The sequence below is a fragment of the Ovis aries genome, chromosome 24, assembly GCF_016772045.2.
Source record: "Ovis aries strain OAR_USU_Benz2616 breed Rambouillet chromosome 24, ARS-UI_Ramb_v3.0, whole genome shotgun sequence".
NCBI classification, from domain to species: domain Eukaryota; kingdom Metazoa; phylum Chordata; class Mammalia; order Artiodactyla; family Bovidae; genus Ovis; species Ovis aries.
In genome coordinates, this window is record NC_056077.1 from 214,461 (window position 1) to 229,864 (window position 15,404).

The 15,404-nt window shown below is 41.0% G+C and overlaps 1 pseudogene; it reads right to left on the reverse strand.

The window, feature by feature from the left end:
• Positions 1-757: 757 nt before the first annotated feature.
• Positions 758-10,798, reverse strand: LOC132658560 (frizzled-3-like; annotated as a pseudogene).
• Positions 10,799-15,404: the final 4,606 nt, after the last annotated feature.

Consider the following 15,404-nt stretch of genomic DNA (forward strand, 5'->3'; position numbering starts at 1 on the left):
AAACAGAAGTTATCTATAATGCATAAATACTTAAATAAAGTGAGCAAGTCACTTAACATTTCTAAGCCTCAAATAAGATAGATGTTTAAGAACTCTAAATTACACAGGGAACTTGAATAAACCATTTCTAACAGCCATGAAATTAAAACACGCTTACTCCTTGGAAGAAAATTTATGACCAACCTAGATAGCATATTCAAAAGCAGAGACATTACTTTGCTGACTAAGGTCCGTCTAGTCAAGGCTCTGGTTTGTCCTGTGGTCCTGTATGGATATGAGAGTTGGACTGTGAAGAAGGCTGAGCGCCGAAGAATTGATGCGTTTGAACTGTGGTGTTGGAGAAGACTCTTGAGAGTCCCTTGGACTGCAAGGAGATCCAACCAGTCCATTCTGAAGGAGATCAACCCTGGGATTTTTTTTGGAAGGAATGTTGCTAAAGCTGAAACTCCAGTACTTTGGCCACCTCATGAGAAGAGTTGACTCATTGGAAAAGACTCTGATGCTGGGAGGGATTGGGGGCAGGAGGAGAAGGGGACGACCGAGGATGAGATGGCTGGATGGCATCACGGACTCGATGGACGTGAGTCTGAGTGAACTCCAGGAGATGGTGATGAACAGGGAGGCCTGGCGTGTTGTGATTCATGGGGTCACAAACAGTTGGACACGACTGAGCGACTGAACTGAACTGAAGGTCCTCTCTAGATCTAAAATTCCATGATTATCTGATCTCTTTAAATTAAAAGGTAAATCACAAAATATTCAGTATGAAAAAAAGAAAACTAAGAACAACTAAGAGATGAAACTGTTTGTACAAATGCATTCTAATCTTTTTTCAAAACTGTTAAAACTCCCATTCTAAGTATCACTAAAATTTCCACAGACACTGTCTTTAATCAACATCTTCCCCTCAAACCTGCAGACTTCTAAGTAATCAACAAGCAACTATTTTGTGGTAACAGAAGTAAAGTGCTTAAAAGCCCATGGCTTGGACTCACAAAAGTGATCTTTTAGAAGGAAGATGTTAATAGAAACGTGTGCATGACATTCTTACTACAATAAATTTGTTCATTAACTTCACTTCAAACATTTAATGTTCAGGTTTTACATGAAGAGTTAAAAAAAGAATCTAAGATTAGCTCTTTTCACTGTTAAATGTTTTGAAATTTAGAACAAGGTTTCCCTTACCTGATATGGACATGGAATGTGATATTCTCTGCAGAGTTCTTGTATCCACGTTGTTTCCCAGATGCCGCAGGAAGCTTGCTCAAAAAGTAGCATCCAAGTACAACCATGAGTGGTATGAGATACAGAGTGCTGAAAACACCAATCCAAATCGTAAACTCCACCAGTTTATACTGGTTCTCCTTTTCAAATGGAATCTCAACTCGCACTCTGTTTAGGGATATAATGCCAGCTAAAACGAGTGAAACCCCAACTACCACACACAAGCAGAGGGGTGCAAGAACAAAATACCTCAAGGCATCAACATCGTAGAGGCCAACAAAACACACGCCACTGATACCGTCACCTTCAATTTTATTCATCGCTGAAAGGATGACAGTCAGCGTTCCAGGGTTGCCCCACGCTTCGGCATGAAACAGCAAGGCTTTCTTCTCGATAGCTTCACTACCCCACTTTGGCACAGCTGCCAAGAACCATGTGATGGTAAGAATCACCCACCAACACTGCCAGCCATAGTGAAAAAATAGAGTATCATGGAAAGCATGATACCAGCTTTGTTCTGAGATCCTTGGGTCACTGTGGAAGCCTTATACTGTGCAGGGCTGGATGCACGGCAGTCGACTCGGTCCTCAAGCAAAAACCCAAGAAAGAAAATTAATGACACCATCATGTAGCAGGCAGCATACATTATAATGGGTCTTTCAGGATACCGGAATCTTATCACATCAATCAAAAAAGTGAAAAAAGTAAACAACGTGGCAGAGGGGCAAATGCCTGAAATCAATCCTATGAAATACCGAGCAAATGAAAGCTCTCCTCTCCTAAAGCACATCTTTCGACAAGGAGGTGAACAATCACGCACGTGCAAAAAGGAACAGCCAAGATCAGGATCGATTTTCCACTCTCGGGGACACCAAAAGCCACAGTCCCTCTCCACTGTGGGAGGATCAGTAGGATCCGCAGGATCAGTAGGATCGCCAGCTAAATTCAGGGCCACCAGCTGAGGAGACAGCTCACCACAATCTGGGAACCTAAAAACACAGGACAAGAATCATTTACTCCTTGGGAACCGAATGATTTGGATTTCCACATTTAGCAGTTGTGGCTTATTTATGCTTATGTCCTTGGAGAACATTACCATATGTTGAAGAAATCATGCAAATATCTTGCTTGTGGGTCATACAATGAGATATTCCACAGTTGGCAAAAAAAAAAAAAAAAACAAACAAACAAAGAAGGTATACTTAATTTTGTTTTGGCTTCAAAAATATCACTCTTTATTAAAACAGGCATAGCCATGAATAAATAATGTAATTAATGCTATTTATTTAGGACACACAGTATACAGGAAGATTTCAAACTATAAATAAGTATATATAAAGTAAGCATACATAAATAAAAAGCTCCAGTAGAATAGTAGCTAAAAGGTTTTTTTTAATGATTAATTACAAGATAGTCCTCAATTTACCCTAGACTCAAATAGAACTTTCTTAAAAATAAGAGGTAAAAATCTTCCCTAGAACAAGAGGGCAGAGGAGTCGGTGGACGTGGGGTACATCTCTGTCCAAGGACACATCAGGAATCCACCTTCAGAGACAGAAGTGCATGCAGAACACCAGCTAACAGGGGGCAAGAGGACCTGAGCAGCAGAAAAGAAGATAGAGAACCACGTAAAGCTCGGTATGACGAAGGAACTAGGGGAAAACAGGAGTGTCAGAAGGATTGGACCTGCCCTCGGCGGGTGGGGGAACTGAGGCAGGGGTCCAATCCGCGCATGGGCCAACTGGCTGAGTCAGAGGAGAAACACTTAAGGCTGAGAGTGAAACAGCCGATCTGTGGCAGCCTAAATGGAATGAGAATCAGACAGTCCTTGCCGCAGCCATACACACCCCAGACAGGGACACTGGTCCCCTGGAAGGCGCAGCAGCCAGGAGCTGGAGTTTAGGGATTGTGGGGCCGTTCCAGGGCGAGGGCTGCTGTGGACTCTGGAGAGATGGACTGAGGGCACGTGAGGGAGAAGAGACGGACTTAGGGGATATGAGGGAGGAAAGCCAGGCAGCCACGGAAGCAAGGCGATACTGCTGAGTCATGGGTAGGGGACGGAGCCATCACCATAGCCTCTCTCTCCCCACACGCCAGCATCGGCAGCTGAACAATAGAGAGAGGCTGGCCCATCAAACGCCTGACACACGGCACTACAGAGCAGGACCCCTCTCAGGTGCCACTTTAAGTGCCAGGCGCGCCAACCTACAGACTAGGATCCCAGCCAGGAGGGCCCCTCTATGTGCCTGACACACCCAACAACAGAGAAGGACCACAGGCAAGGTAGCCAGCCCTCTAAGTGCCTGAACAGGTGGAGCTACAGACACGCCTTTGGATCACCAGCTACAAGAGGCTTGAAAAAAGACTCTGATAGGGACGTAACTCCTGCAGCGGAGGCAGGCCGTGTCCTTGCACACTTGCTGCCAGCGTCCCCGAAAGCCAAGCAGCTGCGCCACCTTCATGCTCAACTCTCACTGGGGCAGAGCTGCCACAGGCAAAGAAAGTCTTGCGTCTATGCCCACTTCAGTCATGTGCAGCTTTTTGCCGCTCTCTTATCTGTGGCCTGCCAGGCAACTCTGTCAGGGAGGAGGGGGTTCTCCAGGCAACAACACTGGAGCGTACCGCCCAAGACTGGTTGCCATACCCTTCTAGAGCACTGTATTTCCTGCTGCCCTCTCAGCCAACTCCCCTGAGCACCTGGTGCTGCCAGAACCCCTGCGGCCCAAGCAGCTGCACCACCTCCACACTTGGCCCTCACAGGGGCAAACCCAAGTCCTCCAGGGCAGCCGCAGGAGCAAACCCCAGTGGATGACCCACATGGATAGGTGGAAATGAAACCACAATTGAAACCCAGGGGCAGTGTGGCTAAGGAAAAAGACCTAAAACCTCACCACCAGCTGTACAAGCTGCAGATTAAATCCACACGATCAACTAGGAAGACTCTGTCTCTATGGAATAGATAAAAGGTCACTGAGAGCTCCCACAAAAGAACACTACTAGTTCTGATAGCTGTGGACACCGGAGGCAAGAACACACAGGAGTAGGACCAGATTAGACTCTGAGCTGCCCCCGCAGCAGGTCTAGAGATCAGCACAGGGCTGGAGGGCATCCGAGGGAGGTAAAGTGGGCTGTGACCTCCAGTCAGGGAAAGGACGCTGACAGCAATGACTCGAGAAAAACATTTATTATTCTTATTTTTGACTTGTTCTGTAGATTCTTTTAGATTTATTTTTTTCTATTTTCTCTCCCCCCTCCCCCACCCCTCTGTTGTAGCTGTTGATTTTACTGGCACGATGAAATCCAATTGAGCTTTTGAGCTTTATTTTTTCTAGTCACATTTTTTATTGCTATAAACCTCGGCCTCTACGTTGGGCTTCTGCAGTTCGGGGAGTTTTCCTTTTTCTTTTCTCTTTAATTTTTTAAACCTACTTTTATTTTTTCTATATTTATTCCTTAGTTTGCTTTTCCTATGGTTCTTTTCCCCTTGCAGTTAATCTTTAACATATATAAATCTTCTCTATCTACCTTTATCTACCTTTGCATGTCCTTCTTTTGTTTCTTTCTGTCCTTTCCTCTCAGCAGAGTTGTCACTTTTAGTTTCAGTGCTTTATTCCCCAGTCGGCACTGCACTCTCGTTTTCTTTTCCAGTTTGTGTTTTGCCTAGTTTTGTTCTGGTAGATATAATTTTTGGGTTCTTTTGTTCACTGGGTCAATCTATTGTCCTTTATTTTTGTTGGACTTTTTGGATTTGGCCTGTGGGTGTGTATGTATATGTGTATATTCAGTCACACTTTTTAACATTGTTATAAGCCTCTGCCTCTACATTGGGCTGTTGCAGTTCTGTGGAGTTTTCCTTTCTTCTTTCTTCTTCCATTTTTTTCTTTTCTCCTCTTGATAATTTTAATTTTTTAAACCTATTGTATTTTTGTATATTTATCCCTTTCTTTGCCTTTCCTCCTGTTTTTTCCCCCTTGCAGCTAATCTTTAATGTATATAAATCTTCATCTGTCTCTATTTAAATCTGCATATCCATTCTTTCTTTTCTTTCCTTCCTTTCCTCTCAACATGTTTGTTAGCTTTGTTTTCATTGCTCTGTTCCCCATTTGGCACACTGCTTTAGTTTTGTTTCCAGTCTGTGCTTGAGTTAGTTTTGTTCTCACCTGGTAAGTTTAATTTTTTATTTCCTTTGTTTGCCGGATCAATCGACTGCACTTTATTTTTGTTGGACTGTTTTGACTTTGCTCATGAGTGTGTATGTATATGTGTATATTCCATGATTTTCACTATTATTTGCCTGATTTTGTAACTGCCATTTGTCTGGGATTCATCTTTGTTTTCTCAAAGTTGGATATTTGTTTTAATCTCACTTAATGCCATAACAAACCACTTGTGGAATCTTTGTTTCTGACCAGAGATCAACTCCTGAACCTCTGGAGTAGGAGCACTGACTCTGAGACCCTAGACTACCAGAGAATAGCCATAGGGAGTATCAAATAGTGAGAACTCACACACAGGAAACCACTTGAACACAAGACCCAGCATCGCCCAACCACCAGCAGCACCCTGTGCAGGACGCCTCAGCTAAACAACACACAAAACACAAGTACAAACTCAATCATCAGCAGATAGGATTACCACCTCACTCAGCCTTACCCACCAGAGGAAACACAAACAAACAGAAACTCAGCACAAATCTCACTCTACACAAAGCTTACACAACCACTGGACCAGCCTTAGGCGGGCAGAAACCAAAAGAAAGAATTCAACCTTCTTCAAGGAAAGAATTCAACTTCGCTTAAAGCCTGGGAAAAGGAGACTTCAAACACAACAAGTTCAGAAAAAATTATGAAAAGGCAGAGAAATACTACACAGATGAAGGAGCAAACCAGAAACACAGAATTCCAAATAAGTGAAGAGGAAATAGACAAACTACCTGAAAAACAATTCAGAATAAGGATAGTAAAGAGAATCAAAAACCTTGAAAACAAAATGGAGAAAATGCAAGAATCAATTAACAAAGACCTAGAAGAATCAAAAGAAAGAAAAGAACTGAGGATAGTCTCGGGGACCTCTGGGACAACAGCAAAGGCACCAACATTCAAATTATAGGGGCCCCAGAAGAATGAGAAAAAAAGAAAGGGTATGAGAAAAATTTTGAGAGATTATAGTTTAAAACTTCCCCAACGTGGAAAAGGAAACAGTCAGTCAAGTCCAAGAGGCTCACAGAGTCCCATACAGGATCAACGCAAGGAGAAACATGCTAAGACACACACTAATCAAAGTCACAAAGACTAAACACAAAGAAAGAATATTCAAAGCAGCAAGGGAGAAGCCACAAGTATCATAAAAGGGAAACCCCATACACTTGACAGCTATCTTTCAGCAGAAACTCTGCAGGCCAGAAGGGAATGGCAGGATATATCGCAAGTACTGAAAGGGAAAAATCTACAACCAAGATTACTGTACCTGGCAAGGATCTCATTCAAAATTGATGGAGAAATAAAAAGCTTTTCAGACAAGCAAAAGTTAAGAGAATTCAGTACCACCAAACCAGCTTTACAACAACTGTTAAAAGGACTGATACAGTCAAGAAATAGAACAGAAGAAAAAAAGATATAAAAAATCAACCCCAATAATTAAGAAAATGGCAAGAGCAACATATAGAGCAATAATTACTTTAAATGTAAATGGATTAAATGCTCCAACCTAAAGACACAGACTGGCTGAATGGATACAAAACCAAGACTCATATATATGCTGTCTACAAGAAACCCACTTTAGACCTAACAACACATATAGACTAAAAGGGAGAGGATGGAAAAATATATTGCATGCAAATGGGAAGGAAAAGAAAGCTGGAGTAGCAATCCTCATATCAGACAAAGTAGACCTTAAAATAAAGAAAAGCACAAGAGATAAGGAAGGACACTACAGAATGATCAAGGGATCAGTCCAAAAGGAAGACATAACAATTATAAATATCCATGCACCCAACATAGGAGCACCTCGATACCTAAGACAAACACTGACAGACACCAAAGGAGAAACTGACAGTAACACAATAGTAGTAAGACTCTAATGCCACACTCACACCAATAGATAGATCATCAAAGCAGAAAACTAATAAGGAAACACAAGTCTTAAATGACACATTACATGAGATGGATCTCATTGATATCTTCAGGACATTCCATCCAAATGCAGAAGAATACACCTTCTTCCCAAGGGCACATGGAATATTCTCCAGGCTAGACCACATCTTAGGTCACAAATCACACCTCAGTAAATTTAAGAAAATTGAAATCGTATCAAGCATCTCCTCCGACCACAATGCTATGAGACTAGATATCAATTACAAGAAAAAAACTGTAAGAAACACAAACACACAGAGATAAGCAACATGTTTCTAAATTACCAACAGGTTACTGAAGAAGATAAAAGGGAAATAAAAAATTCCTAGAAACAAACGACAATGAAAACATGACAACTCAAAACCTATGGGATGCCGCAAAAGCAGCTCCAAGAGGGAAGTTCACGACAAAACAATCCTACCTCAAGAAACAAGAAAAATACAGACTAGACAGCCTGACTTTACACCCAAAACAACTGCAGACAAAAGAAAAGCCCCGCAATTAGTAGAAGGAAGGAAATCACAATGACCCAAGCAGGAATAAATGAACAAGAAATGAAAGAAACAATAATAAAGATGAATAAAACTGAAAGCTGGTTCTTCGAGAAGATAAACAGAACTGACAAACCTTTAGCCAGATTCATCCAGACAGAGAGAGAGAAGAATCAAATCAACAAAATCAGAAACGTAAAGGAGAGGTTACCTCAGACAATGCAGAAATACAAAGGATTATGAGACTATCGTGAACAACTATGGTCATAAAATGGATAACCTGGAAGCAATGGACAGGTTCTTAGAAAACTTCTATCTTCCAAGACGGAACCAGGAAGACATAGAAATTAGGAACAACCCAACTGCAAGCACTGAAATTGAAGCTGTGATCAAAAATCTCCGAAAAAAACAAAAGCCCAGGACCAGATGGCTTCAAAGGAGCATTCTATCAAACATTTTGAGAACATCTAATACCTATCCTTCTAAAACTCTTTCAAAAAACGCAGAGGAAGAACACTTCCAAACTCATACTACAAGGCCACCTTCAACCTGATACTAAAACCAGACAAAGACAATATAAAGAAAAAAACTCCAGGCCAGTATCACTGATGAACAGAGATGCAAAAGTCCTCAACAAAATTTTAGCTCACAGAATTCAGCAGCACATCAAAAAGCTCATACACCATGATCAAGCTGGGTTTATACCAGGAATGCAAGGATTCTTCAATATATGCAAATCAATCAATGTGATACACCAGATTAACACATTGGAAATAAGATCATATCATCTCAATGGATGCAGAAAAAGCCTTTGACAAAATGTAGCACCCATTTATGATTAAAACTCTTCAAAAAATGGGCACAGAAGGAACCTTCGTCAACACAGCAAAGGGCATATATGATAAGCCTACAGCGAACGTTCTTCTCAATGGTGAAAAATTGAAAGCATTCCCCCTATGATCAGGAACAAGATAAGGGTGTCCACATTCACCACTATTATTCAACAGAGTTCTGGATGTCCTAGCTACAGTAATCAGAGAAGAAAAAGAAACCAAAGGAATTCAGATCAGAAAAGAAGAAGTCAAGCTCTCACTGTGTGCAGATGACATGATACATACTGTACATAGAAAACCCTGAAGACAGTATCAGAAAATGACTAGAGCTAATCAGTGAATTTAGCAAAGTTGCAGGATACAAAATCAATCCACAGAAATCACTTGCATTTCTATATACTAACAATGAAAAATCATAAAGAGAAATTAAGGAATCAATCCCATTCACCATTGCAAAAACAAAATTAAATATCTAGGAATAAACTTACCTAAGGACACAAAAGAACCCTACACAGAAAAGTATAAGACACTGATGAAAGAAATCAAAGATGACACAAACACAGGGAGCCATATCCCATGTTTCTGGGTAGGAAGAATCAATATTGTGAAAATGACTATACTACCAAACCCAATCTACAGATTCAATGCGATCCCTATCAAATTACCAATGGCATGTTTCACAGAACTAGAACAAATATTGGAACAGAACAAAATGGAAACAGAAAAGATCCCGAATAGCCAAAGCAGTCTTGAGAAAGAATGGAGTTGTAGGATTCAACCTTCCTGACTTCAGATTATACTACAAAGCTACAGTCATCAAGACAGTATGGTACTGGCACAAAAACAGAAATATAGACCGATGGAACAAGATAGAAAGCCCAGAAATAAACCCATGCACCTACCGGTACCTTATTTTTGACAAAGGAGGCAAGAATTTACAATGGGGCAAAGACAGGTTCTTCAATAAATGGTGCTGGGAAAACTGTTCTTTTCACATTAGATTAAAAACATACACTAGAGTTCTTTGACCTCTGAAATCACATGATGTAACCAGAACTAACACTGTAAGCTGATATTAAGGACACAGAAAAAATAGTGGCCCCAAACATAAAACCATACTAAAATTATCATCATAACCACAGGAATAGATCAATTATCCCAAGAATTGTACATCTGGGCTTTTGACTACCAAATATTTTTTTCACATGTTTATGTAACCAGTTTCAGAGTCATTGCTGATTTTTAACTAATCACATATTTTCACCACAAGGCCTTTCCACGAAGACTCAATCAATTTACTTCTACATTGATAGAAAACATTTTCCAGAAGACTTGTATACACAACGAAGTCACAAAACCAAGAGTCACTTAGAGAAACTGGTGTGAAAAGAAGTTAACTGTGTAAGGGATGTGATCACTGACACATAACTGTAGATGACAATCACTTTACCAATTATGTTAATATATAAAATAACACTACATGTAATATTTTATATATACACTGCATATAATAAACATAACATATATTTATATATAGTAACATATAACTATACGCAACCAGCACTTCCAAGCATGAAGAGATAATTTTAAATTAATAACTTTAAATTAAATCAATGTGCCCATCAAGAACAATTTCAAAATATGGGAAAAGTTTGAAAGTGTCTATTGAAGGCTACTAGAGAACTACTGAACTAGACAGACCAGGAATCAGACAGCAGGGAAGCATGCAGAGGTGGCCTGCCTAAGTGCAGCCACTTGTCCAAGGAGGCATCTGCTGAGCCTGGGTAGAAGGTGAGAGACTGAGAAGCAAGTTCTGCCCAGGCTGAGGCTCGAGAACCAAGAAACCAGCAGGGCTCTGGGAGTCGAGCAAGACCATCTGTAACGGAATCACCTTGCTTTCCCCCCTGAAACTAATACAACACTGTTAATAGATGATGCTCCAATATAAAATGAAAATTAGAAGAAAAAAAAAGACTACAGACAAAATTCAAAACAAAAGTGACAGATGGGTGAACAGGGAAGTTCCTAGGTTTGGGCCCTTCAAGATATTTGAAAATTCTGGAGATGCACAGGGCAGGAGGTTAAAACGCTAAGCACAAAGTCTCTGAAAAGCAGAGTGGAGATTTTGGCAGTGTTATCAGTATGAGGAAACATAAATTGGAGGCTCAAGTCCAGCTAGGGGAAATGAGCATAACTCACTCGCAGCTGGAAGCCCCTCCCCTGAGGGACCACCCTTCAGCAGTGGGGGCAAAGGACAGGGAGGCAGAGACCGATCAAAACTGAAACCCAGCCTCAACTCAGCTCAGTCCCAAGTCTGTACATGACAAATATGTTTGAGAAAATAAAAGATGAAGGATTCCAGAAAATGGAATCTATCATAAGAAGGGCCAAAGGGAAATTCTGTAAGTGAAAGACATAAATGATGACATGAAGAGCTCATTAGATATACCAGAAGAAAGAACTGGCAGAATGGACAACAAGGCAATAGAAAATATCCAAACCAGAAGCACACAGATCAAAGCCTACTGAAAAATACAGAAAAAAAGCACAACAGATGTGTAAAACACATGAAAAGGTTTAGGATATACATAACTGGAATCTCAAAAGAGGGAAGAAAGAATGAACAGAGGCAATATATAACAAGATGATGGTCAAGAGTTTCTCAAAACTGATTAAAGACAACCCATATTCAAAAAGTTATGCAAATCCCCAGAAGAATACATACAAAAAATACACCTAAGCATATCGCATTTAAACTGTAGGGGAAAAAAAGAAAAATATCGTAAAAGCAGCCAGTGGCTGGGGAAAAAGATACCTTACCTTCAACAGAACAACTACTGCTGGACTTTCGAATGCTAGAACACAGCAGAATGACTTATTTAAAGAGTTAAGAGAAAACTGCTCACCATAATACTATGGTCAGCAGACATACCCTTTAATAAGTGAAGGCAAAGTAAACACATTTTCAGACAGGGAAAAAAAAGAAAAATTACTGGCCCAAACCTACACTAAAAGATAAAAATAATCTAAGATGAAAATTCAAAAGGAATTAAAAGCCACAAAAGAGGCAAATATGTGGGAAAACAGAAATGAACATTCTCTGTAAAAACAAAAAATAATACCTTCAAAGACATATAAAATACAAAATAATTATGTCTAATAATAAAATGATAAAGACAGGGGTCACAGGAACACTAATGGGAGCGTAATCAAAGTTATTATTTTTATTAGAATACTGTAAGTCAAGAGTACATATCATAATTTCTGGGGTAAGCAATAAAACAATGCACAAGGAACTTGGTAATCACAGAGAGAAATACAATACTACAAAAGAAGTCAAGGCAGCAGAGAGAAAAAGAAAAACGGTTTGGAAAAACCGAAATCGAATAATAAGATGGCAGATATTAACCCAAGTACATCACCAATTGCATTATATATAAATGAACTATCAACTACATAAGAGAATAAGATTGCTAGACTAGGTACAAAAATAAATTTGCTGATAGGAATGTTAAATGAGGCAACCACTACGGAAAACAGTCTGCTGACTGTTCAAGCAGTTAAACGTAAAACTGCCACATGATCCAGCAATTCCACTCCTGGGAATATACCCCAAATAATTTTAAATCATGTCTAAGCAAAAATAATCCTGCTTATTTAACTTCTATGCAGAGTACATCATGCAAAATGCCAGACTGCACAAAACACAAGCCGGAACCAAGATTGCCGGGAGAAATATCAATAACTTCAGATGTGCAGATGACACAAGCAAAGAAGAACCAAAGAGCCTCTGGATGAAAGCGAAAGAGGAGAGTGAAAAAGTTGGCTTAAAACTCAACATTCAAAACCTAAGATCACGGCATCCAGTCCCATCACTTCATGCCAAATAGACAGGAAAACAATGGAAACAGTGACAGACTATTTTGGGGCTTCCAAAATCAATGCAGATGCTGACTGCAACCATGAAATTAAAAGACACTTGCTCCTTGGAAGAAAAGCTATGACCATCCTAGGTGGCATATTAAAAAGCAGAGACATTACTTTGCCAACAAAGGTCTGTCTAATCAAAGCTGTGGTTTTTCCAGTAGTCATGTATGGATGTGAGAGTTGAACTGTAAAGAAAGCTGAGTGCCAAAGAACTGATGCTTTTGAACTGTGGTGTTGAAGAAGACTCTTGAGAGTCCCTTGGACAGCAAGGAGATCAAACCACTCTATCATAAAGGAAATCAGTCCTGAATATTCATTGGAAGGACTGATACTGAAACTCCAATACTTTTGCCACCTGATGGTGTTACAACCTCACCAGAGCCACGACAGGCTCAGAGAGGTGCACTAGGCCAAAAATAATCCCTGAGTCATGCTTCCCCGGGGATGGTAACTCTGGCCAATCAGAGAGATGGTAACTCTGGCCAATCAGAGAGATGGTAACTCTGGCCAATCAGAGGGATGATGACTGGCCAATCAGTAAATACCAGGAAACCCCTGCAGCCAATCAACCCTTGCCAACTCCCTGTCTTTGTTCTAAACTTATAAATACTCCTGTAAATCTGGGCTCGGGGCTCTCGTCAAGACTCCACTGCGGTGGATGAGACAGGAGCCCTGTCTCCAGCTGGCAATAAAACCCCTTTATGCTTTTGCATTGCTGTGGACATATTCTCTCAGTTTTGGGGACTCGGACTCTGGGCATAACAATGGGAAGAACTGACTCATTGGGAAAGACCTTGATGCTGGGAAAGATTGAAGGCGGGGGGAGAAGGGGATGACAGATGATGAGATGGTTGGATGGCATCACTGACTCAATGGACAGGAGTTTGAGCAAGCTCTGGGAGTTGGTGATGGACAGGGAGGCCTGGCATGCTACAGTCCATGGTGTCGCAGAGAGTCGGACACGGCTGAGCGACTGACCTGAACTGAAGCAAAAATGTGCATAGGAATGTTTGTAACAAAGTAGTGTTATTCACAATAACCACAAAGAGCAAAATAAAGCCAAAACAAGCAAAGGAAAGGAAATAATAAAGAAGAGAAGTCCATGACACTGAAATCAGAAAATCAATTTTTTAAAAAAATCACGCAACCCAAGAGCTGGTTCTTTGAAAACTTTAGTAGAATTGATAAGGTTCTAGTACGAATGATTTAAAACGACAGAGAAACACAACTTAACCTGCCGGGAGCCAGCGTGAGGAATCCCACCCGTGACAAGGTCATGCGGAAGGAAGCCTGACAAAACGCAAGGACGTGATCGGCTTCAGGGATTCCCCCTGGAAATTCCTGAGCACCCACTCTCCAAGACCAGAATCTGCCTGCTTTACTGTGTTATGCTTTCCACCTACTCTTCTGTCATTAACCGGGGACTGTCCCCCCACCACCTTTTTCTGGAAAAAATTAAGAGTCTTTAGATAATAAATCTCCTGGGCATAATACGAGTGTTTCAATCCAAAACCCCCTCTGACAGCTTTCTAGCCTGCCTGCAGGACTCATACAGTTGCCCATGTGATTGTTTGAGGCCTCCTGACTGCGGGAGGCACAGGAAGCTTAAAGCATCCTAGGAATGTAGGGGCTTCTAGGGAGTCAAAATCATTAGAATAGGACTGATTAAAGGTTTCATTTGTTGAGCCAATACTTGCTGCCAAATTTTCATATCCTCTATTTTTAGATATAGTTGGTATATAGAAAAACAGGCAGCAGATCTGGTATTAGCAACATTAGATCTTTGAGTTAAGTACTTTCTTTGTTATAACCCACTGCACCTTTCTTCTACAGGAATGCAACTTTATTTAGTACTTTGAGGGTGATGCAGAGTAAAGAAAACACACTTCTAGGGAAAAGGAGTTTTCTGGTTGATAGACAATTATCCAGGAAAAGAGCCATAAAAATGTTAACAAGCCTCTTGGCCAGAAGATAATGTAAACCACCTGAGACCTTTTGTATTCGGGAGGGTATGCAAAAAGAAAGCCTTGTCTCAATGAGGGTCAGGACTGCTGCCGCTGCATAACTCTATTACTTTATGAACAACTTGGAGTATATAAGCTGATTTTGAAAAATAGTTTTTGGAGTCTTGCACCGATGCTGGGCTTCCCCATGTCGTTCTTTTCTTCTTCCGGCTGAATTCCCATCAGGAGCAGGGAGGCTCACCACGCCTACTTATTTGTCTTCTAAGATCCGTAAGAGAGAGAGCCCAAGGCAGGGCACTCTCCAATATTCAAACGGACGCCGGTGGCCTGACGTGGATGGTGAAAGTTCCTTGTCTGGAGTTTTATTGGTTTTCCCCGTAAGCCAAGTTATTCAGCCTCCTTTCCTCCGCCTAAATTTTCCTACTAGACTATTTCTTTCTAATCTAATCTTATATCTCTAAATACCTAAGTATTCCTCGCCAACGCCATCCTCGCTTCGAATTCCCTGGATCCACTGGGGCTGGACCCCGGCATTAACCAATATCAAGAATGAAAAAGAGGATATCACTAGAGACTGTACCAACATTAAAAATCTAAGAAGGAAGGACTTCCCTAGCTGCCCAGTGGTTAAGAATCCGCCTGCCAATGCAAGGGACACAGGTTCGATCCCTGGTCCAGGAAATTCCCTCATGCTTCACAGTGACATGCCATGTGCCACAACTACTGAAGCCCACACACTCTACAGCCCAGGCTCTGCAACAAGAGAAGCCACCACAATGAAAAGCCTAAAACAAACAGTAGTCCCCACGCTCTGCAACTAGGCAAAGACTGCAC